This window comes from Rhinatrema bivittatum, chromosome 5 (genome assembly GCF_901001135.1).
Source record: "Rhinatrema bivittatum chromosome 5, aRhiBiv1.1, whole genome shotgun sequence".
Taxonomy (NCBI): Eukaryota; Metazoa; Chordata; class Amphibia; order Gymnophiona; family Rhinatrematidae; genus Rhinatrema; species Rhinatrema bivittatum.
The window spans coordinates 218,647,792-218,671,633 of record NC_042619.1 but is presented as its reverse complement, the minus strand read 5'-3'; the positions used below and the strand labels follow the sequence as shown (position 1 = coordinate 218,671,633).

The 23,842-nt window shown below is 46.4% G+C and overlaps 1 protein-coding gene across 4 annotated transcripts in view; it reads left to right on the top strand.

Moving 5' to 3' along the window:
* The first annotated feature begins 6,519 nt into the window (after positions 1 to 6,519).
* Positions 6,520 to 23,842, top strand: part of SYTL5 (synaptotagmin like 5) — a 186,838-nt gene continuing 169,515 nt past the window's right edge. For 3 of the 4 annotated variants that reach the window (XM_029603207.1, XM_029603206.1, XM_029603201.1), the window contains exons 1-2: positions 6,520 to 6,656; positions 7,901 to 8,068. The gene's annotated coding sequence lies outside the window, so the exon portion shown is untranslated. Of the gene's footprint in view, positions 6,657 to 7,900; positions 8,069 to 14,200; positions 15,076 to 23,842 lie in introns of those variants that run through there. The other variant, XM_029603203.1, reaches the window with a different exon arrangement.

The window sequence follows — 23,842 nt, the reverse complement described above, 5'->3', positions numbered from 1 at the left end:
GGGAATAGTCCCTGCCCATTTAACCAAACTGTCTCAGGATATGTAATAGCTTCTGACTTGTCTTTCTTAAGTCTAAATCCAGAGAACACCGCATAATCATCAATTATTCATAATAAATTGGCGAGAGAGATGACCGGATCTGTTAAATATACCAACAAGTCATCAGCAAAAGCTGCATATGTAAAGGTGGATGTTTTCAAGGGAACCTCTGGGGCTTGTTGAATGTCCATTAATAAGGGTTCCAATGTTAAAAGAAATAGCAAAGGGGGCAATGGGCATCCTTGTCGTGATCCCCTAAAGATGGGAAATACCGAGGAGCAGCTCCCATTAACCGTAACCTCTGCCACTAGATCTGCGTATAATAAATGTAACCCATCCCGGAATAAACCTTCCAGTTTCATCTGAGTTAATAGCTCAAACAAGTACTGCCATTCCACTCTATTGAAAACTTCCTCAGCATCAAAGCTGACCACCAAGAAGGGAATGTTGGCTGTGATACCCTTGGCAATAGCCGCTATTAACTTACGCACATTCACTGTAGCGTATCTTCCTCTTACGAATCCCACCTGCCCCGGCCCAATCAGGTCTGGCAAAATCAAGGCCAGCCAGTCTGCCATAATCATGGCTAATAGTTTTTGATCAAAGTTTATCAATGAAATCGGGCAGTATGAGGACACTAATGCTGGACCTCTCCCTGGCTTAGGGTTCACAGCGAATACTGCTTTATTCATATTAGGGGGATATTGTGCCTTTGTAATCAATGCCTCAAAAGTGGAGCAAAGCAGAGGTGATAGTTGGTCCACCAGAATCTCATCACATTCACTGGAAACTCCATCAGGCCCCGGGGCCTTTAATACTCTAGCTGCGTGGATACCCTATGAGACTTCTTCAGGGCTGTTAGGTCTGTTTAACTTGTGCAACTGGCGATCAGCAAAAGAGCGTAAAGGTAATTTCCTTAAAAACTCCTGACACCTGACACTGTCAAACACCTCAGATGTGTAAAGATTGGCATAATATTCTTCAAATTAAGATGTCCTGAGTGGATGCTCATTACTCTCCCCGACCCCCCCCCCCCCCCCCACCTTTTAAGTGAGAGCTATATCGAGGTCCAGTAAAAGATTTAATCAGATTTGGACTTAAGTTTCCCCACTTTATTGCTATGTTGATACAATTGGAACTTGTAGTATTGTGTACTTTTTTTTTTTGCCCTCTGGTGTAATAAGGTATTCAAGGCAACCTGTACTGAGATGTACGCTTCCCTAGTCACAGCAGTATTAGCGTTTGCTATAGCAATCTTCAACTTTCGCAAGCTGGAATCCAAAGCCAGGATCTGCTTATTCAAATCTCGGCGTCATTTAATGAGAAAAGCTATTATGTCGCCCCCTTGTTACACCGTTAGCCGTATACCAGAATGAAACTGGGTCTGCTTCTCGATGAACCGCATTGTCTGTCTACTGCATATTCTTTCCATTTTCATCTAAGATAATCTTGGAAAGAATTGTCAGTGGCCAAATAATAATATGGGAATTTCCAATGCAAGCCAGGAATCTTTACAACTGGAGTTACTCAGCGTTATCCATATAGGAGCATGATCAGAGATCTTAATCTCTCCAATGCCTGCCTCCTCAATTTTAGAAAAGCTGTTTAAGGAGTACCTGGTAGTGGAGGGAGTTTGTGCTGCTGTTATTGAGGTGACACCAGAATTTGAATATTCTTTTTTCACATGGTCAGTAGTAAGGAGAAGCATCTTCATTCTGCTCTGTACCCTTTGTTAGGGATGTTTCTGTGGACACGGAGTATCTATTTGCTGAACTGGAGGTGTAGGATTTCTTTTGGGGATCTGTCCCACTCTGTATAGTTTAGAGTTAATAATAGATCCCAGACCTCACTCCCATATAAGAAGATTGGTTGAATGAAGCTGTCAAATAGTTTTTCTAGTAGTTTGGGGATTATATTTGTCCAGAGGTTTCTTTGCTGTTTATAGGGTTCTTAGAGCTTTTTCCTACAGTGCCTTTATAACCTATTTAAAACTCCCAGATGCACTTATTTCAAGCCAAGGTATTTTCAGTTTCGTGTTTTATTTACGAAGAATTTGAGTTTGTGTTGGAGATTTTTTTGGCATTTTATGGAAAATCCTATTTTTTTTTCTGCAGTAGATCTCTAGCAGGTTTAGATTCTATCGTAGACCTCCTGCGATGGGGGATAGTAGGAGCAGATCACCTGCACCGAGCAGGCCTTTGACTTGTGAGTCATGAAGTTTTAGTCCTGGAGCTGAGGAGCTCTCCGGTACTGGGGGGGGGGAGTCATTGAAGTCAACAAAGAATCCTCCAGATACCCATCATCACAAGGAGTTCCTCAGGGTTCCTCTCTCTCACCAACACTTTTCAACTTATACCTTCTCCCGCTCTGCCAACTGCTAAACAAATTGAACCTAAAACACTTCATATTTGCCGACGACGTCCAGATTGTGATCCCTATCAAAGAATCCATCACTAAAGCGCTAGATCTTTGGGAAAATTGCTTTCAAGAAATTAACGAGCTCTTATCCAGCTTAAATCTAATCCTAAACCAATCAAAAAGTGAATTCATTCTAATCTCTCCAGATAACTGCAAAATCACTACAAATCCGCCAGCCAACTTGCAAACCTCAAAAGTAAGAGATTTAGGAGTCTCCATAGACAACAGGCTAAATTTGAAATCGTTTATCAACCAAACAACCAAAGACTGCTTCCACAAACTGCACGTATTAAAAAGAATAAAACCCCTATTTCACTTCCATGATTATAGAACAGTGCTCCAAGCAATAATATTTGCGAAAATTGATTACTGCAACTCCATCCTACTAGGCATCCCATCATCACATACTAAACCGCTCCAAATGATACAGAACACCACAGCAGGAATTCTAACAAACAAAAGAAGAAGAGATCACATTACACCAGTCCTTAAAGACCTACACTGGTTACCAATCCACTACAGAATAATTCATAAATCCCTCACCACAATCTACAAGAATATTCATGGACTGGCTCCACTCCATCTACAAATAGCTCTTAAAAAACACTCCTCCAACAGACCCATCAGAGAAGCATATAGAGAATATCTACAGGTACCACACAACAATACCACCCAACATATAACATTGAGAGATCGGGCCTTCTCCACAGCAGGTCCCCCACTGTGGAACTCCATCCCCCTAGAACTAAGACAGGAACCATGTCTTCAAACCTTCAGGAAAAGACTGAAAACATGGCTGTTCATGAAAGCACTTCCGGACCCTTAAAGATTCACTACCATCAAATGCAGCATTACTGATCATTTCCTATTAAACTGAAACAGTCTCTATCTACCAATCATTACAATGTTTTACTTCTCGTTAAACTGTTTATCTTTCCTCTAACTCTAATCCCAGTTAGAATGACCCCCGTTTTATTGTAACTTTTTTCTTCCATGCACTTGTTTTACTTTTATGTATACTCTTATGTTATTAGTTATTTACGTTATAATGTATTTCTCACCCCTTGTTTTATGTAAACCGACATGATACGAACTCCGGTATAGAAATACAAATAAATAAATAAATAAATAAAAATGTAGACGTTGAACAGGGTGAGGCGCAGGTTACGTCCCTGTCTCGCTCCTCACTCCTGTCTGAAATTCTGTTTGCCTGCAGTTTGCTTATTTTTACCTTACAGCTGATGGACGAATACATGGATTTATTTATAATCATAAGTTTCCCCCCTAGTTCTAGCTTGTAGTAGTCTAAAGCTGAGGCCAGGGTGCCAGATGAGTTGAAAGCTTTTGTAAAATCAATAGAACATGCAAACATTCTTTACATGTTTGTTGATCAGTGTCTGTAAGGTAAAGATGTGGTTAGTGGTTCTGTGCTTTGGGAGGGAACCAGCCTAACTTCTGTGCAGTTTTTTGTTGTTCATTAGGAATTTTAGTATTGGCTTCTTCAGGGTATACAGAAGAGTTCGCTGATATTACTGCTGACACAAATCTCTCAGTAATTTCTTTGGATAACTGCTATCCCCGTGTTTATAGATTTGTGTAATTAACCCCTCTTGACTATGTCTTAGGGAACTGACCAGAAGGTAGAATCAGGTTAAATAGTTTTACTAGTGCGTCCTGGATTGGTACATTGCAGTATTTGAGCATTTTGTGTAGTATCCTAGCAGGGCCACTGGCTTTTCTGTGTAGTCATTCTTTGATTACCTGTATTGTTATGGGGATGTCAAGAGGTGTTTGATATTCTTTGATTGCCCTTTCCAGCAGGTTTATAGTATGATTTTGTTTGGAAGCTAGCAGTTTCAGAATGGGTGATTGCAAAACATTCCGGGATAAATAGGGAGAGCTGGATAGCAGTACGTGCAGGGCGCAGAGAGAGACATCTTGTGCATCTGGAGTAGAGCTTTGATATTTTATCCCACAGATGAGATGTCTTGCCTTTTTTTTTTTTTTTTTTTTTAACAGTTCAAGCTTCATAAGAATGCTGGGGGCAGGAGTTGACTTCATGTATTTGAAAGGAAAGTTTTCAACTGGCCCTGAATTGATTTACCATCCTTCCCTGGAGAATCCATAAACATGTTTTAATCCATTTCCTAAGCTGATTAATTTCCTCTCAATCATTTTTCAGTCAGTGACATTCCTGTGTCCCTGATGAAATGCTTTCAGTGTCATTTTGGGGATTAGTCACTAAACGTTCCTGACTTCATAAAGATTTTGGTACCAGAGAGAACAGCTTCCATTTGTTAATCAAGTGAGATAAAGCGAACAGGAAAATAACTGTGAGTGATCTGTAGCCTGGTCCTGGCACTGCTCGCCAGGGCTGGTGCAGTGCCACGCTGTTCCTGGTTGAAACCTCTGTCCCATTGCGCTGCTCAGGGTAGCTGGGTCTGGCAGGGAAAGGTCTCCAGCAGGCAGAGGAAAAGCTTCTTTGCTTAAGGGCATTTCCAGCTCCGACCTCACCACCTGGTTGTTGGGGTGGCTGTCAGATCCATCATCCCAGCTATCCAGAAGTGCCATCCTAGGAATACATGCGTCCCAGACTAAGAGGCCGATGCAATACCCATGTCTGCAGTCAGACATGGGTAGAATAGGCGCTAATCAATCCCTTAATGCAATAAGGGGATTAGCACATATTCAACGTGCGTCCAACGCGGAGTGAATCTAATAGCGCTCATCACATGCAAATGCATGTGAATGAGGGTATTGGGCATTCACTCCCGCTGAAAAAAAAAATATGCGTCTTGGACGCACATTTGACTGTCACCTATTAATGCCTGCCTGGAGCAGGCATTAATAGCTGAGCACATCTAAATCAAGTACAGAAAAGCAGAAAATACTACTTTTGTGTACTGCCTCCTACTTAATATCGTTGTGATATTAAGTAGGATGAAAAATTAAAGAAACCAAAAAAGTTTTTAAAAAAATAGACAGGTTTAGGAAACGGGCGCTCGACTGACAAGCGTTCTCTTCCTGAACCCTCGGCTTTGGTTTTTGTGACTGTCGTCAGCCGGTCAGGAAAAACGACGCAGATAAACTCGGCGTCGGTTTTCCTTGCCGGCGGACGGCCGAGTCACGAAAACCGATCGGGTTCTTGTTAGCAAGGATGCGCTAGGGTCGAGTAAGCGACCCTAGCGCCTTCTTGCTAACGCAACCCCCTAATTTAAATATTGCATGGCACACCCCCCCCCCCCGCCTATTATTTGTAAATGAACAGTCAGCACCAGCTTTCTACGCAAATGTATTGCATCGGCCCCTAAATATAGTGACAAACACCAAAAAGAGTTGAATTAGCACAAGTGTGAGCAGTAGCACCAATCGTCAAGGCTGCTGACTACTGTCCATTCGTGCATCTTTCATACCTTCACAATTATTTTAAGATGCACGAATGGTCAGTAGCTAGTAGCTTCTTTGACGATTGACTCTACTACTCATAAGTTTCAATCTTGTGCTAATTCAACCCCTGTTTTGGCGTCTGTTATCATGTGGTGTCCCATGTACGTGCATGGCCTTTTCTCCTAGCCTTGTTGAACGAGTCTTTTATCTGGTCAAAGCAAGCCAGATAGGTTAACGCAAAGAATGACGTCGGAATATACAGGCGATGCAAGTAAGTCCTGCCAGATTTCTTTATTTTAGAAAAAAAAAATTCAATATTATTTTGCTTTAAAAAAACAAAACCCAAAACCAAAACCACAACTTCGGCCTCCGATTCTCTATGGCTCTGTGTCAGACTTCTGTTTTCATCCATCCTGCACATCAGGCGCCTTCAGTAATTCCTATTCCCGAGCATCCGTCCGCCTCCCTCGCCTGCTGCTGCTGCCCGCAAGCCGTCCTTTTTCTCTATCCGAGCGCCGGCAACCAGTGGCAGGACCCCGCCCCAGAACGCGCATAGGCTGCTCGGGTGAGCCGTTCCCGCCTTGCGCGCTGTCATTGGTCCGCTGTAGTTTCCCCCCGCCCCTCCTTCTGTCTACTCCAGAGAGCACGAGCCCTAAAGGAGGCCGGCTTGGCTCCTCCCCTCGCCTAGCCGAGGAGGGGCGCGCGTGCGGGGCTGTCGTATGTCACGCGCTGGCTGCAGTAGGAGCGGCATCGGTACCGGCGGCTGGCGCCTTGGCTGCCTCCTGGCGGGCGGCTCCTGCTCTCCGCGCGCGGTGAGTCGTCCCCTTTTCATCTTTCCCCTTCTCTCCCAGCTCGCCAGACTCCCGCTTTGGGGAGGATGCTCTCTCTCTCTCTCTCTCTCTCTTCCTGTCACCCGCTGCTCGCACTCTTTGAGTTGCGGCGGAGAAGAAAGGCGACGGGCGTTTTGGGGTTATTTTATTTGTAGGAGGCTGCAGAGCGCAGCCTCGGGGGTAAGGGACTGTCCTGACGTGAAACCCGGTCTCTAAAATGCTCCCTCTTCCTGCAGACCACTGTTCCCTCTAATTTTTGGCAAGCTATTGTGCGCAACTTTTTATGAACTGAGTTCAAATTTCTGCGCTAGGAGCCAGTCTAATACGAGCCATCTCTTCATGGCAGGTGTTCACATCCTCGCAGTTTACAGGGACCAAGGGTGCAGACTCCGGTCCCCTCTAAACTTGCATCCCATCTTTGGGTATCCTTCAGAGACCGTGCCCAGAGCCCTTTATCTTTATAAACAGAGCCACAGATCTCGGATGAGACGCAGGAAGTGGAATGCCAGTGGTTCTTCGGCTGCTCACCTAGTGGAGCAAACCTGTTTTCTGAACTCCTCCTGTCATTGCTTTTGGTTCTGATATTTACTTGTTTTGGATTTCTGAGTGCCCTGTGCAGGGATCTATGGGGCTAATGCCCCTGACTTGTGACCGGCCAGCTGCCTGTGGACAAGTTCACTCTGTTGACTTCAGTCCAGAGGCTAGCGCTTCTCTCTTTTTGAGGCTAATTTTAAATCTTCTATTGTATATAGGAAATGTATTTCTTAGATTGTTTGTCTTGGCTAGACTGGATGCTTCATGGGGCATAGAAAGTAGTAGTAGTAGCAGCAGCAGCAATGTTCTTTAGAAGATATTTGCCTAGTCCTCAGGGTCCCCAGGGATGAGCAGTTGCTTTCTGATCTGCTTGCTCCAGTCTGGTGGGCGAGAGGGGTAGCAGCCTGCCCAGGGTGCAAAGCCCCATGAAGATAGAAAGATGCTTGTACTGCAAGTATGGGTTGGCAGTGACTGAAAAGCCAGGAAGAGTATGGTGCTCTTCCTACCATCTAGATTGGTAGGGGAGGGAGAAAGGAGTAGGGGGTGGTGTGTGTGTGTGTGTGTGTGTACACTTGCCTGCTCCAGGCACTAAAATGCGTAGTTATGGCTCTGGGTCCTGCGTGGCTTGTGCAAGCCTTGTTTATTTCCATCTTCCTGCCTGCCTTCCTTAAAACAATCCTACCCTCTTTCAGCTCTGCCTTATGGATGGACCCTTGCTAGGACACCAACACAGCCTGGACTGCTGACGGGAGAAGCCCAGGCCACGGGGGTCCAGAGCAGCCATGTGAGCAAAGGGGCACACCTTCCACGTTCGGGAGACCACTGCACAGTGGAGTATTCTGCGTGCCATTGACTTGCAGGTACACACACAGCCTCTCCCTTTTGACTTTGCCCCCTGTGTCTTATTCTTAACGGCATGCATATATTTGATAAGCAAGCCAAATTTGTCACGTTTGTGTGTGTTTGACAGAAAGAGGGGGGGAGGTTCTTTTTTTTTTTTTTTTTTGTAGGTTTTGTGTAGTGCAGCCCTCTAGATTTACAAAGTTTAGAACAGCAGACATGAGGTAAAAAAAAAAACCAGAACATAAAAATAAGAACATTACATAGGAAAATTTTGACTGCTGATCCTTCAATGAAAGGGAATAAAAGGTGATTAGAATTCCAACCCCCAAAGAGCTCCACAGAGGTTTAAGAATAAGGTGTTCTTCACCTTCAGTTTGTTTCACTCTGGAGCCACCTCATAAGAGATGGGCTGCAAATCAATGGAGTCTGTTATAAAGAGCTAAAGGTAGAGCAGAATGTGAATGTTGGAAGAGATAATGTACCATAATGGCTCTGGTGGGGGAGGGTGAGAGGTAACCTATAACCCAGATTTAATGCAAATAGGAATCGCTGAATTTATAAATTAAGGTGCCTTTTGTTAGATTAAAGCTGTGGAATTGGTTTGAAATGTTTTTCTTCTTTCCTAGTTGCTGACTTTGCCTTCTGCTGATGGTTAAATGTTCTCATAGTCTGCATGTTGTATTTGTTTAGTATGTAGTATGTGAAACATTTGCAGTGCTGTTTAACATTTGAAATGTTCTTTGCATTTGGCCTCTTCTTCCAGCAAATGTGTAAAATTATTCACGACGACAAGTAAAGAGTAGAGAAAAAAAACCCCCCATTCAATCCAATTTCCGTGCTCGTATATTTTTTTTTTGTGCTTCATTGACCCATTTCTACAACACTGGATTCCTTGCGGGCTGCGAGACCTTTGTATTAGACCCACGTAAGTACAGGCCAAAGTGATGCCCTTGAGCCTTCAAGACCACTCATCTCCTTTCTCCACATGTCTGATGCATGATCTGGAAAGCTCGTGTGCAGGCAGTGTCTTGGTCCGGTTGAAAGGTGACTCCAGTTTTTTTTCTCCAGGGCTGCTACAGCTGTTAGAATCCTTCAGCTCACCCCTTTCTACCTACTGCAGCAATAGTGATCATTCAGGAGCAGGAAGATCACAGCTTCTGCTGGAACCTGCACGAGGGCATCCCCGAGTCTGATCCCTCCTCCCCCTCCCTCCCCGTTTGGGGTTGTGCACGCTGCATCCACAGCCTCCCAAGCTTTGGCCAGCCTAAGTAGCAGAAGCAGCCGCTGGTCTCAAGAGCTAAACTCCCATCATCTCGCGTGTCAGTGCAGAGAAGAGCCGAGCTGTTTTTGGCATCCATACTCTGAGGCATGTTTAAAAAAAAAAAAAAAAAAGGTTTTTACACTAAAAGAGACATGTAGGCGTAATAGATGAACTATCATATATCTGTGATACGGGCATTCAGACCTGGCCCACCTCATCCCTGTTTATCCTAGTGTTGCCCCGCATCGCTGAGGAGATGTGGGAAGTGCTGTTGGAAGTGACGGGCCCGCTGTGCTATAAGTACAGCTGCTTGTCTGCCATGTTCATGCATATCCATAAAGCAGAGGCTCCCAAGCTGTGAAATGCATAATATTTGCTGCTGACGGAGAATTTGTGGTGTTGGCAGTTAGCTATGTGATTATACCGTATGCCTCCCATCAGCCTGCCGGGGGCTCAAGGGATGGAATTTCTTGTGTCTGCCCCAAGCGCGTTTAGTATTTCTGTGGGTTTCATTAATATTATTTGGCCAGAAGTACAAGCAACTAGCCACAGGCTATTTGGATGGTCTGTTAGACTGTGTGTTTTTTTATTTTTGGGTTTTTGTTTTTTTTTACAGTCTGGGACAGACATGAAATAAAAGGAAAATGCTAAGTGTTCTCTCGATCGTAAGATTGCATTGCTTCGGTCATGTGCTCATGCTGTATCTAAGCCTGAAATTTTGCACGGGTGTGCCAGGTCTCTGCCTAGGGTGGCAAATATCTGTGGGCGGTATGCAGGGCCAACAATATGCCGAGCCCCCGTATTGCTTCTGGCTCCCTGAAAGCCGTTGGAGCTGAAGACTTGCCACCTCCCTGGTTGTTTCTGGCTTCCCTTCTTCCCATGGGGCAAGAGACCTAGCCCCCTTTACCAGCCTCCCCAGTGCTCGACAAACACTTGCCTGCTTTGAGCCCCCCGCGGGGCTGAGGTTTGCTGTCTCCCAGAGCCATGAGCGAGACATGAGGTCTGAGGAGGGGGAAAGGGGGTGGTATAGGGCACTGGAGGTGTAGGGTGTATGTGGGGGTGGAATAGATACATTGGATGTGACGTGGCAGGGCAGTACTAGAGATTGAGGGTTGTTTGTGTGAGACACTGTGTAGATAAAGAGGGGGAGAATTTGGAGGTGGGAGGGCTGGCCAGCTCCAGCAGTGCCAAAGGGGAGCTGTCAGCTGGCGGAGATGAGAGAGGATGCGCCTGGATGAACTTGCACGCTTTGGGGAGGAAAGATCTTGTGTGTTTTTCTGCAGACCTGCTGTCCCCTTACAGACATTCGTTCTCCTGCACACTCTTCTGTCCCCTATTGTTTTTTTTTTTTGGTGGGGGGGGGGGGGTGGAGATGCGGGCTTGCAGTCCCCCTCCCCCTCCTGCTTCTTTAGTTTCTAGAAGAAATGGAACCAGGGCCGGGATCCGTGCAGCGTGGGCCTTCACTCGCCTCTTCCTCTACCCTAGTCCGTCGCAGCAACATTCACCTCAGCTCCTTCGGGGAAAATTGCAGTCCTGGGCCTTAAATCCAGCCACTAGGTGTCGCCGCTGCTCATTGGCTTGGACCCCCCACCCCCTGCCCAGGGGCAGTGGACACCAGCTCTGCCATCATCCTTGGCCCCGGCAGACCCGGAGAGTGGAAGAGCCGACGCAGGAATCAAACTCGGGTCCCTCCATGTGGCAGCGCCTCTGGCCTGGTCCCAGGCCCCTCCGTGGCTTTCTGGAGGCCACGTGAGGATGTTCCTGTAGGTGACATGAGGCAGGGGAGAAGCAGGGCTCCTGGAAAAGGTTGAACGAGCCCCTAGAAATAATAACAGAAAACGATTCCCCCCCCCCTTTTTTTTTTATAGTTTATAGTCACTGATGGTATATGGAGCATGTTAGTGACGGAGCCTACCAATGTTAGCAACAAGAATACGTGACATGAAAAAAGATAAAGCATTTATTTCAAAAGAATAATTTAGCGGCTCTTAGGTAGATGAAGATAAAACGTGAGTGATAATAGCAGGGGCTGCTGCTTTAACACCCACAGGTAAAGAAGGCTTGTAAGATTTGCTTTTAGGCTGCCACTTTGATGCGATGCTATTTTAAGCTGCAAGACCGATTTTGTTTTTTCTTTCTTTATTTTTTAAACCAATGTGCTCTATAGATAGGCATGAGGTCTTGGACAGGGAGGTTCAGCATCACAGAGGTGGGGGCTGGCCTGGTGCAGGCTGTTCAGGACTTGGGTCTGCATCACCGCTTGCGTAGTGGCCCTCAACAAAGGGAAGCAGCCAGAACAGACCACGGGTTGCAAATCCTCTGTAAATCTGTTTGCATTGAGTGGAAATCCGCTGAGTTTTGGTTTCCTGAAGTTTGGGTGTTTCAGACCCTAAGGTTATGTATAGGTGCGGTGTGGCTATGTGGTTGTATTTCGGGGGGGTTGGGTTACTACTGATTGTGTTCAGACTTTGCTGAGCAAATATCCAGGGGTTTGGTTGAATCGCTTGTTTGGAGGTCATGATAATATTCCCCTTTTGTTATTTTTAAGAAATGATAATTTTTGGAAGTCAATGCGGTCTATACTTTTTTTTTTTTCCTTTTATTGTTGGAATTTGCTATCTCCCAGTGTCAGAGTGACCAGAGAGAGAGAGAGAAAGGCGATGCTGTCTCCGACCTGTTTACGGCTTCCTCTGTTTTTATTCCCGTGTTCATCCCTTGCACTGTACGCCCTGTGCTCTCGTGTCTTTTGATGTTTTCCTTTGAAAGGGGTCACGTGGGCCCCATTTTAACATTAAATAGCATCGAAATAAGAGCGCTGGGATCCTTTTTGCTAGCCGTTAAACCCTTCCCCCTTCTCTACCCACCACCTTAACGGACTTTCTCTGTTTGAAAGGGTTTTTGCAAGCTTCAGCTTCCCTGCTGGAGTCAACTCGCAGGCGTTTTACGTGAGTACATGCCCTGTGCTGTGTGGCGGTCTCGGAAACCCTCTGAAAAGCTTCTGTTTTTTTTTTTTGTTTTTATCATGCTGCAATTTTTTTCTAAATTAACCTTCTTAAAAAATTTTTTTCAGATACCACCAGGCTATTTAGTAACTTCCCTTTTTCACCATTGCTTTTGGTGCTGTGTAGTTCCAGTTCTCTGAAGAAAAGCCAGAGAAAGGCAGGCACACACGGGCCGATACAGTAAAAATCGTGGGAGAGCGGGCGAGCGCCCGCTCTCCTGTGCACGCAGTACAGTAAATTAATTTATTTAAATTAGGGTCCGCGGTAAAAAGAGGCGCTAGGGACACTAGCTCGTCCATAGCACCTCTTTTTGGACAGGAGCGGCAGCTGTCAGCGGGTTTGACAGCCGACGCTCAATTTTGCCGGCGTCTGTTCTTGAGTCTGCTGACAGCTGCAGGTTCGTAAACCGGATGCCGGCAAAATTGAGCGTCCGGTTTTCAAGCCGCGGGCCCATTTTAAACATTTTTTTAAAATTATTTTTTACTTTTTTTAACTTTTGGGGCCTCCAACTTAATATCACCATGATATTAAGTCGGAGGGTGCACAGAAAAGCAGTTAAAACTTCTCCGGCGCCGGCAGAAATTAACGACTACCTTTGGGTAGGCGCTAATTTCTTAAAGTAAAATGTGCTTCCTTATATTTAATAAAAGTGTGATGGGAAGATAATGGATGCCAAATATTTTGTCAGGGCCGGCAATTGTGCCCTTAATAGCGAAGTGTCCTTGGTACAAAGGGCATGGGTCAGGCATGCTCTGCTGTTGGCACGTCGTCCTGTTTACATTGCTGTGAGAGTGTGGATGAAAGCAAGCAGTGAGATGACCCTTGGACTGCCAATCGTCTTTGAATATGTCTTTAAGTAACAGCACATGCATGGAGTGGAGGGCCTGAGAACTCAAATGCTAATTCTTCTGGATTCTAATGCCATTGGTGTGTAGTAGATAGGGACAAGACATTTATTTATTTTTTTTCTCAAAAAAAAAAAAATTGAGTTTTTACAATCTGGTGGTTGAAGCAAAAATTTAATTTAATAAATTCTGTGCTGACGCTGGTTCATTATTCCGATGTGTTTCACAGGCAGAGCTTTAATGAGGGAATAATGATTTTGTGATTTCCTATGTGCCTTGCACACACTGTACCAGATTTACTTAGCAGGGTGATGACCAAATTCTTTGTAGACTGCTTGAGTCATCCTGAATACCTGGCTGCACCTAGATCTACTACCCGTGACGACAAGCCCACGTGTCCTGTGTACTAGCCCATTTTTTTGGGGGGTGGGGAGGGGGCATCCGTGAGATTAGGGCGTTGGAAGCCGCCGTTCTATACATCTGGACTTACTGATACAGAGGCATTTCCTCTTGGCAGATGCAAAGGAAGTGAGGTGCCTGTCTTCCCCTGTATTATGCTGCCGAGCTGGTCACGTAAGGAGTTTGCGCTGCTATGCTTCTCGGGCCTGGAAAGTAAGAGGAGCTGAGCTTGGCAGGCGGAGGAGGAGGGGAACAGACTTTTTTTTTTTATTTGATGAAAGATTAAGGAGCACGAGCCAGGTTTGGGTCTTGTGTCTGTCGGGGGTTGTTGGGGAGTAGGGGTGTTGCAGAGGTGAGCGCAGATGGGCGCCAGGAGGGAGAATGATTAACTGGTTGGCATGGCTTGAGGAGGGGGGGGGGTGCTCCTCTTTCTCTTCCTCCCCCTGAACACGGGCATGAGTGACGGTGAAGTGTCCAGCTTCAGCAAGGGCTTCCTCTCCGGCCTTTGGCCAGCAGCTGATTGCTAGGCAATACATTGGATAGGCGGATTATAAATGTTTTAAATGCATTAAGGGGGGGGGGGGGTTGATTACCTGTAACAGACAGCCAGTCTGGTTACCAGTAAGCCCTGGGATTGGGTAGCCAGTGCAGCAAGTGAGAGAGAGAGAGAATTAGGGGAGGATCCATGCAATGCACACTTTGAGGGTGCTGGGATGGTCATTCCCCTCCTGGGAGATTATATAATAGCTTTCTACAGAGAGCTCAGGAGAGGGGGGCAGTATAAGTTGCTGCTTTGGAGGAAGGTTGGAGAGTTTTCCCCTCAGTTGATTTTTGGACTGCCTGGAGGCCTGGGCTTCATCCCGCCTGGGACCTTTTGGGACGGGTCGAGGACTCCACTGCTGCCACCCTCTCCTTAGGTGCAGAGTGGTTGTCCTGGGACTAGTTTTGGGAATTTTGGACTTTTGCTTGGTAGGAGCCTTGTGAGACCCCTGGGCCTTTCCTGGATTCAGGGCGTGGGGAACCCTGTGTTTGGGACACCCAAGGATAGGGAAGACCTGCCCCTCAGGGGTGATGATCCACTGCAAGGAGCAACTCTGGGTGTTAGTATTTTTTGGAGACCGGAGAGACTTTTTGTTAGCTGCCCAGGAGGAAGATTTTTTTTTTCCCTCCTTCCTGCCTGGAGCGAGAAACAGCCCAAGCTGCTGTTTGGACACAGGATCCCACCTATCTGGGATCCCCAGAGGAAAAGGAACAAGGAAAAGAACAAGAGTAAAGATCCTGAAGATCTGCTAACTGTGAGTAAGAAGCTGTTTACCTCATCGAGGACACTCGTCTGGCATCTTTACCCTGGGGAGAGACAGGTTTAGAGACTCTGAAAGGACAGGATTTTGGCCATCTTTGGAAGCGGTTTTCCCAACCGGCTTAGGGTTACCCTGCCCACGTGGACCTCCATTCCAACTAATCCAGGAGGGAGGATGGATCCTTTGCCAGCAAGCAAGACTCTTGCACAGATAGAGGTAAAGACTGTAAATCTAGGGAGAAATACTGTGGTGCTGGGATTTATTTAATTGAGCCGTTTCATCTGACTATTCAATGCTGTAAAGGTGTCTTTTTTTTTTTTAAATTTTGGACGCTATCCAAGTGAATGCAGCGTGTTTTTTGTGTCACACAGCACATAGTGAGGACATATACCCCTCTCCCAGGAACAACACAAAGGGAAAAAAAAGTTACCCCTAAAACTTGGACCTAGAAAGTTATCTCTTTTTCTCCCTGTAAAAAGGATCCACACCCTGAGGAAAGGAGTCAGTGAGAAGAGCCAGACAGGTGTCCCTGCCCTGAAGAACTATAAATTAGGTTTATGGCCCCATAGGCATGCAGTCCGCCTCCCAGGATGGGGTTGCATACCAAACGAGAAAAAAATTGTCAGCAATGTCCACAGAATAACCGGAACACTTTCAGGATATCTCAGACTCAGGTTGCTGTGCACCAGGACACAAAAGTAGAACAGATAAGTGTCCCTGCTGTAAAGCGACTTGTCCATCCGTTGGAGGGGAGCTATCATGCTTTCTTTGGAATGAGATTTGTCTGCGTTTTGCTGCTGTAAAGAGCATATTTTATTTATGTAAATATTGAGACTCCAGGTGCAGAGCGTGGAACAAGCTGTCATACAGCTAATGATATCCTTGCCTATTTCAGGGTGTAAAAACAAACACAGAGAAACTGCTCCTGCTTTATTCCAGATCTGGAGAGTATAGAATTTGCATAAGGAGTAAAACGAGGTTTAAAGCTGCTGGCATAGCTTGGCAGTTTGAGCATGGACCTGAAGAATCCTGATTTGAGACCCCTAAAAAAAAAAAAATCATTACTCTTGCAGCAGAAGAGGACCGGAAGGCTCATCTGCATACTGTTCCCAGCAGCCCCCGGGAGAGGACTCCAGCGGTCAGCGTGAGCAATTCAGGCTTTGAACTTCATAGCCCCAAGCTTCCACAGATCCCACACTGCTTGCAGCAGAAGAGGATCGGAAGCACGCACTGTTAGGCAGGTGAAACTCAAATCTCTCAATCTCGTGGGAGCATTGAGAGGAAAAGATCATCTTTGGTGGCTGAAGAGGATCAGTAAGTATTGCTTTGGGGAATCTTAGGACTTGAAAAGTTTGGTGAGAGGTGAAAGAGTGGAGTATATTCTTTAGCACTTGTGTATGTCTGAGATAATAAACAAGCCAGAGGGAGTTAATTCTACTCACCCACCCACCCCTAACTCATCCTTTGATTTATAGGCAAGAGACACTCTCATTAAAAATGGATCAGGCTCTTATCTAAATAAGGCTCTTATCTAAATCAGGCTCTTATCTAAATTATTATCCCAGCCCTTATTGAGAGTTTAATCATCCCCTTGTAGGTCACTCCCAGATTAATAGTGAATACATCAATAAATTTAAAGAACTCTAATTGTATGCATTCCTACTCCGGTAGCAACCTAAACTTAACTAGGAATTCAAATTAAGATGAAGTCAGCAGTCCAGCAGCAAGAGGGTTGCCTTCTAGTCTTTTGCATCTAGTGTCGCATGTACAATTTTTTTAAATCACTGGTGACAGGTTGTATGTGTGCACACGATGCAAAGAGCTCCTGGCTCTCGGAGAACGAGTCCAATCTCTGGAAGTTAGAGTGGCAGACCTGGAGATGCTGAGGCAGACAAGTAAATAGATGAGACCTTCAGAGACATTGAAGCCAAGTCACAACTCCAGGCTGACAACCCTGGTGCTGCCTTGGCTCAGGAAGGTCTCCTGGTTGGAGAGCTTTACCCTAGTGTAGTAGGAAGTGATCCTGTAACAAAGACCTGCTCTCTAGCTGATGCATTGTCCTCTTGCACCAAAGATGAACCGCCAAGGGCTACTGCCCAGGAGAGAAGGGTTAGATCGGCCGTCATAGCTGGTGATTCGATTATTAGAAACGTAGATAGCAAGGTGGCTGATGGACGTGAGGACCGCCTGCTAACTTGCCTGCCTGGTGTGAAGGTGGCAGACCTCACGCGTCTCCTAGATAGAATTATAGACAGTGCTGGGGAGGAGCCGGCTGTCGTGGTACATGTGGGTAATAATGTCATATAAAAATGTGGGAGGGAGGTTCTGGAAACCAAATTTAGGCTTTTAGGTAGAAAGCTGAAATCTAGAACCTTCAGAGTAGTATTCTGTGAAATGCTTCCTGTTCCACATGCAGGTTCTCAAAGGCAGACAACTCCAGAGTCTCAATGCATGGATGAGACAGTGGTGCAGGGAAGAGGGATTCAGTTTTGTAAGGAACTGGGAAACCTTTTGGGAAAGGGGGAGTCTTTTCTGAAGGGATGGGCTCCATCTTAACCAGGGAGGCGCCAAGCTGCTTGCCCTAACTTCTAAAAAGGAGATAGAGCAGCTTTTAAACTAGGAAAAGGGGTGGGGGGAAGAAATCTCTCTGCAATGCATGATTCGGAGGGAAGTATCTTTGAAGGATACTAATGAAATAAGAGAGTTAGGGAATCCCAACAGAGGTTCCAATAAAAGCAAAAAGTAGTCCATGTACCTAAAAATAAAGAATCACCTGAGCTAAAGGATTCCAAATTATCCCTATCAACTGATAAGCAGGTTGTTAATAAAACAGAAAACACACTTTGAAATGTCTGAATGCCGATGCCAGAAGTCTTAAGAAGTAAGATGGGAGGGTTAGAGTGTATAGCAGTGAATGATGAGATTGACATAACTGGCATCTCAGAGACCTGGTGAAAGGAGGATAACCAATGGGACAGTGCTATATCAGGGTACAAATTATATCAATGATAGGGAGGATCAACTTAGTGCTGGGAGGAGGCACTTTGTGTCCAGGAGGGCATAGAGTCCAACAGGTTAAAGATCATTCTCCGAGGACAAGCAGAATGGTAGTTCTCACACATGGGAGACATCTCTGCAATGTTGAAAACTTATGTCAAAGTTTCTAGAACTTTGAATAGCACACATGCCCTATACCATGCGTCCATGCAAGGTCCCTCTTTAGTCTCTTTTTCCATGGCGCTGTAAGCATTGCATTGTGAGTGAGCTCACTTTGGCTGATTTTTGGCCTTGTGGAAAGCTTTGTTTTTCTTGTATTTTTTGCAGGTTTTTTTCTCCTATCACCGGGTCCCTCTCGTAGTGTCTCCTAGTCAGGGTATTTGGTGATTCGGGTAAGTTTCCTTTCACGGTCAATTAACCCGTGACAGCGGTGCATCGGTGCCCTCTGGCCATTAACACCTTGCTGCCATTGTCTTCCATTAGTGCCCTTTTGTTGCATCTCTCATGGCCAGGTCCTGTTTTCGGGGATGCCCCTGGTGCCCAAGCACCATGCCCATTATGGATCCGCATGACATGTTTCCACTGCCTAGGGGGCATTGCATGATGTCCAGGGTTGCCGCTTATGCTCCCAGATGACCCTGAAGGGATGTTGACTTCAACTCAACAAGATGGAGCATCTCTTCAGATCAAAGCATTCAGAGCCATCGGCATCAAAGGACCAAGGAGCCACACTGATGGACACCGAGCCATTGATATCGGTGGGACCGTCTGTTCCATCAATGTCTCTGGTGGACAGGAGCACCAGAGACCAACCATAGTCTATCTCCTCCAGGCCAAGGACGTCTGGTTCCTTGTCATCGGCCTTGGCACTGGGGAAAGACAGGGACCGAGCATAGAGGGAAGTCAACGAAACAGCATCAGTCCCCATCAATACATGGTGCTGGGCACAAGGATGCACCATCTTTTGCCACAGTGCCCCCTGAAGTGAACCCTGCGGCGAGGAGTGCCAAGCCTTCAGTGCCAGGGGTCTGCGATGGTTTCCACCAGTCGGTCTTGGCATTAGTAACGTTTGAGGAGGAGCTGGAGCATTGAGTCCAGCTAGCAGTGGGCCAAGCGCTGCAGGGTTCTGGTCCTGTGGCACCGGCACCAGACCTAGTGCCACCAGTCCTTGTACTGCTTCTAGAGAAGTTCAATGTGCTATCAGTGCGTTACCAATCCAGTTGGCATCTGTCCTGGGACAGCATCTGTGCTTGACGGGGCACTGAGGCCTCCCCCTAGTGTCCTCCTCCGAGGAAGCTCCACAGAAGCTGCGGAGACACCGAGGCATTCTTTCCCCCATCCAGTTCTACTGGTGCTTGCACCTCTTGACGTAGGCCGAGCAACTAGGAATCCATCCCCTGTCGCTTTCAGTGAGGATGAGGAACTCTTCTTGGCGGGGATGATGTTTCAGAGTCCTGCTCCGACTACCTCCCTTCAGACCTTCTCCTCCAAAGGAGTGAAGGAAGTCTCTGCCTGAGGACTTGATCTTCACAGGGTTTGTGAGGATGATGGCGGAAGCCATCCCTTTTCAGATATTGATAAAGGAGGCTGCCAGGCACAAAATACTTGAGATCCTCCAGTTCATGGAGCCTCCTAAGGAGATTGTGGCAGACCTAGCACATGAGATCCTTAAGGAGTTGCTGCTGAGGATATGGGAATATCCTCTCACAGTGCCTGCCATCAATAAGAAGGCAGATAGGGTTTACCTCACCCAGAAGACTGCTGGATAGAATAAGCATCAGCTGCCCCACCAGTCAGTGGTGGTTGAATCTGCCCTCAAAAGGGCCAAGTGCTCTCAGACTCATTCCTCAGCACCCCCGGGGAAGGACCATAGAGCAATGGATTCTTTTGGGAGGAAAGTATTTCAAGGCACCATGATTATTGCCCTGCCACCTCTACATGAGCCAGTAATCACGGGACATCTGGAAGCAGGTGCAGGAGGTAGCTGACATCCTCATGTTGCTGATGCATAAGGGTCTGCAGTGCGGAAAACACTAGCTCTGTGCGACCTATTATGTTTTCAAGACAGCTCTGAGAGTCTCTGCAGCAGGAATAGGCAGCCACAGATTGGCATAGCTATGGGCCTTGCATCTCTGACCAGAGGTATAGGAATGACTCTCTCATGTGCTGTGTAATGGAGAGAACATTTTCAGAGATAGGGTGAAGGATGCTGTGGCCTAACTTTGGGACCACTACAAGACCCTCCTACAATTCTCCACCAGAACTCTGGACTTGTCCTCCTCATCCAGGAGGCCGGTGAGACTGGGGCCAAGGAAGTCTTTCTTTCGCCAAAGGAAGTACTATCCTCCTCCACCTCGCTCCTGTGAACACCATCAGGGTTCAAGTGGCTGGCTCAGGCAGCAGAGAGCCTCCAAAGTCCCAACCTGCTCCTCAGTCAACTCCAGGGACGGGGTTTGACTGGGCCATAGGGAGCATAAGCCAGTTGCCTGTACCCGGGATGGTGGACTACTGAGGTTCTTTGCAAACCAGTGGCCAGGTATAACTTCGGACCAGTGGGTTCTGTCCATCGTTAGTCAGGGGTACTAACTGAACCTATTGGGTGTCTTGCCAAATTGCCCTCCCTGCCCGTTTTGGGAGCCAGTAGCGCATCAAGAGGTAATATAAGCGGAGTTCTCTTCTCTCTTAATGGCCAGAGAAGTTGAGCCTGTACCACTCCAGGTACTTTCTGATTCCAAAGAGAACAGGAGGATTCTGTCCCATCCTAGACCTAAGGGCCTGAAGTTCAAGATGATATCCCTAGGCTCCTTGATTCCCTTTTGCAAAAAGGGGACTAGCTATGCTCTCTCGACCTAAAGGATGCTTATACGCATATCAGGATCTTCCCCAGTCACAGGAAGTATCTCCGATTTGTCATGGGAAAACAGCACTTTCAGTATCTGGTGTTGCCATTCAGGTTCGCATCAGCCTCACGGATCTTCACAAAATGCCTGGTCGTGGTGGTGACGCACCTCTGCAGGCTGGGAGTGCATGTTTTTCCATATCTGGATGATTGGCAGGGGCCACCAGGTCCATGCGTTTGACCATTCGGGTGTTAAGAGTCACTAGAGTTCAATCTCAACTAACCAAAGTCCCATCTCAGCCCGTCACTTCAATTAGACTTCATAGGAGCCCTGCTAGACACGGCTCAGGCCAAGGCCTTCCTGCCTCGCCAGAGGGCTGTCACTTTAACAACCATTGCAGCAGAGATACAACAGAGCCAGCAGGTGTCGATTCTCTGTGTCTTTTTTTGTTTTGTTGTATTTTAAAGCGTCACTCATTATTCATGACACTTGTTGCAGACTGGTGCACTCTAATGCATTATTTATCGATAAGAGTACAAATAGGGCCCAGATCTGTATGCTTACTGCCCACCCATGTTAACGTTGCCCCCCCCCCCCCCCCAAAATGTATTTCTGGCTATGCCACTGGTGGGGGGAGGATGGGGGAATAGTATAAGGAAGGTAGTGTCTCGTCAGGTGTGAGAGGAGAGGGTGTTAAAGGCTGCCAGAATGAACCTTGAATTCTTTCTTGGTTCAATCCATTATTTTTTGAAGCTAGCAGGTAATTGTGTGCAGCTTCCTGTCGCACCCCATGCTGATATTAATTGCTCTGAATGAAAAAAAAAGATTCTGTGAGATGCAGTCTTATCATGCTTCCGGGTTAGGAATGCACCGGAGAGCTTCAGAGAACTAAACCTGTAAAGAGTGAATATTTCACAATGCCCCAGTGTCTGAAACTGGAAACCACAATAACCTGCTGAATTGTAAAGAAACATTAAACTCTGTGGTCTATTTGAAGAGACAGATATCATCCTTATCATTTGAGACCTGTTTTTCCAGCTGGGGAGAAATATCCCTCCCCCCGCCCATCAGGGATACTGAGCAGATTACCATCTTTCTGAAGCCTAATCATTTGTTCCAACAGTCCAAATCTGTGGGGGTTTTGGTTTTTTTTTTTCATATAAAAAGGTGTATAATCCAAGGTGTCTAAACAAAACACATCATCCAACATGCATGAAACGCCAGCCTGGCGCTTTCCCGTTACATTCGTGTCGCATGTCTGCACGTGCGTACCATTACTCGCCTCTTCTGCTTTGGGCTCGCAAAACGTGGCCGCAGTTCGTGAAGTTCCTAGAAAGTTGCACAACCATTTAACACAGGCACGCAAGTGCCGCAAGCAGGATATTATTGTATAGGGCGCTAGTTCAGTTGCCAAAATAATAATAATAATTTAATGCATTGTTTCATGTCCGTTTGCTGCTTCTCAACCCAGAGCTGACAGATTTTTTTAATTATCTATTTATTTGATTTATATTCTGCCTTTCTGCCACTTCAAAGCAAATAATGCATATTTTATTTTGGCTGAAGTGATAGGGTGCAGCTCCTTAAGAAAAGAAGCCAGGAGAGCATCTGCTTAACACTCTCTAACTACAGGTCTGCTAATGCAAATGTACTTGGCACTCCAGGCGTGTGGAGAATTGAGATCACCGACCATTAGGGGGCGCGAGCCATGTGGGGCCATGAGCGGTGGCGCCAAAGAGGAGTGGAGATTCGCGCCCCTTAATGGGGTGTTGGCGTGACCGGGGGGGGGGGGGGGCAGGAGGGCGTGACCGGGGGGGGGGATGTCTATGCAAAGCAGAAGGTGCCTAATCCCCTTGTACCGACCCTGGTTAAGTGTATTACATTATTGCACTTGTTGCCAGGTTAACAAGGTTGGAAGTCGAAGTTCTTTCTTGCCCACAGTCCAGGTACAGCATGGATAGCTGCACTGCAAGCTTTCTCACCCCCGCCTTTCCAGTGTGCTTCACATTTGTTTTAAAGGAATCACCTTTTGGAGGAATAGGGTAATTCAGTCCCCATTTAGCCCCCTTGGATTCTCTTTGGCTGCCAACAAAGGTGCGACTCCCAAACTGTGATGCTGGCACCAGTATGGATACAGAACAAGTCCGTGTCCAGCTTCTAGCCATCTAGTGAAGTCTCAGACTGTTCCTGCTTTTATAGCTGAATGACTTTACTGAGTTTCTGTAACTTTTTAAAAAATGGTAGAGCGCTTCACTACAATTACAGTATAGTAGATTATTAATTGTGACTTAAATTGACTCATGGTAGACAAATACAGATGAAGAGCCAGAGCAAACAGGGTATACGATGGGGAGAGAACAGGGTACGAATAAGCAGACATAATTCTGCAAGGGTTTCTGTCTCATGCTGGCATGTCACAAAGTTTCCTCACCGGGATGCAAAATCTACCCACCATGTCAGCAGTCTGCTAATTGCACCTAGTTCGTTTTGCCGTGATAACCTTACCTTCTCGCGCTCTGTCTAGCTGCTGCAGATATTTTTGCAGTGGCAAATTAAATTGCATCATTCTGCAGGGATTTAAATTTAATTAACAAGTCTAGCCTGGTAGTAGATTGAAAGCCTGGTGCCATGTGTGCATGTGGAAATCGCATTCTGGAAGAATGTGCATTGCTACTGTCACGGTTTGAGTAAGTCCCGTGCGAGACCTTTGTGACGCGCTCACAGAGTGTGTCTTTCGTTACTCCTATTTTAGATTTTATTTGTGACAGCTAATGGGGAGCATTCATTTAAAGTGATGAGCAAATTGCAACGTGGCAGAATGTCTAGTAGAAATGGGGAAAGGTGGTACAAGAAAGAGGTGGGATGGGGTGGAGGACATGAGGTGGTGTAGGAGCATGAGATCAGAGGAGAGATGCCGGTCAGATGCAAAGCGGAAGGATGTGGGAGAGGGAAGCTAGGAAGAGAAGCGGAGCAGAAACCAGACTCTTGAGGCAGGAGACGCAGTCTGCTTTCCCCTCTCGGAAAGACTGAAGGAGAGAAGTAAAGATCTTCCAAAACAGTTGAGGGCTTGACAGTGAGCATAGCAGAGTGCGAATATAAAAAAAAACGTTTTTGACTTTTTATGCACTGATCAGACATGAAGGAAA